Raw genomic sequence first — 1,457 nt, 5'->3', positions numbered from 1 at the left:
AGAAAAGAAATCAGCAAGGTGTGTCAGTAACATGTGCAATCCTTCCTTTTAGTTTTGAAATACCCTGGTTGATTTGTTTTCCTTATGTTTTTCCAGCCTTTGAAATTGATCATTAGGACAAGGCCTCCACAGTTCTAGGTGCTGTTTGCTGTGGCAGCTCTCTGGGCTGGTGTCACTGCCAGCCCTGGCAGCGCCACGACTGCAGGGGGTCTGGTGCTCTGGGACAGCTGGGCACGGGCTGGGGAAGCGCTGGCCTGGCAGCCCCAGGACAGCCTGTGCTGACAGATGGGGTAGCTGTCCTCAGGGAAGTTGAGCCATGGAAACAGAGGCGAAGGACCATGTGCTCAAGGGACTATTATCCCTGAGAGAGGCTGGTCGGGGGAGGCTTTTAGAGATGCCTTTGCCTCCCACTGCTCTCCAGTTGCCAAAGGTTGACTGTCCTTCTCCTCCCAGCCTCCCTGGTTGCTTCCCCTCCTGCTCTGCTCTGCTCAGCCCTGCTGCAGGGACCCACACGGCCCTGCCCCCTTCTCCTGGCTTCCCTTCCCAGGGAGGCCAGAGGAAAGGGAGGCACAGCGCCATTCCACACGAATCCTGAGGTCAGCATCGTCGCCATCCCCTTGCCACAGCCGCTTCCTCTCTCACACAAGATGTTTTCTTTGTGTCTGGCAGCTCCATCCCTGCGGAGCCACCGTGGGAGAGAGGGGCGGAATGGAGGAGCTGGAGTCCCCCTAAGGAGGGTGCCTGGTCCCAGGGCTGCAGGCACCAGATTTGGGGTGGTTTTGAGACACGTGTGCATTAGGAACCGGGGGCGCTTGGCTTGCTCGCAGCCTTGCTTCAGCAACAGCTTACACGGCCTCCGGTGCCGCTTGCTGTGCGTGTGACTTCTGCCCGTGACCTGTGGGCATGTTTGGAGGAAATGTGGGTCTGTGCCATGCCTGGGCCATGGTGCTGGCCTGCGTTGGTGAGTTTGTAAGGGCACCTCGGCCCCCTTCTGTGTGGGCGAGGCCCAGCCTTTGTCAGGGCAGTGCAGAGATGCCGTGCCTGTGCGCTCCCCGGGAACAGCGTGTCCAGAACGTTTCCGTTTGGCAGGCGGTGCACAAGGATACAGGTCTGCCAGAGCACAGCCGCTTCCCGAGGGCGTCAGCCTGAATCTCAGTGAGCACACAGAGGTTCAGACTCATGGCTGGGAGCTTTTCTTGGAACATGCTGCTTGTGTGACCCCAGTGTGGGCAGTGCGACTGAGAGCCGCGGCGTGCCGTGCCGTGGCGCGCCATCGGGACCATTTCCCTGCCATCCAAAGGATGGAGGGTGAGAGCCAGGCTGTTCCTGGAGCTGGAAAAGGAACCAGACAGGCCGTAAGGATGGCTCTCCGTCCGCCCCAGCTCCCTGGCACACGGCAGGGATGGGATGCTCAGGTTCGCCGGGTGCCGACCGGCAGCCAGGCCCTTTGGGGAGGC

The sequence above is a fragment of the Geospiza fortis genome, unplaced genomic scaffold (genome assembly GCF_000277835.1).
Source record: "Geospiza fortis unplaced genomic scaffold, GeoFor_1.0 scaffold5, whole genome shotgun sequence".
In the NCBI taxonomy this organism is placed as follows: Eukaryota; Metazoa; Chordata; class Aves; order Passeriformes; family Thraupidae; genus Geospiza; species Geospiza fortis.
The sequence above is the reverse complement of the archived record's forward strand: the minus strand, read 5'-3'. Positions refer to the sequence as shown.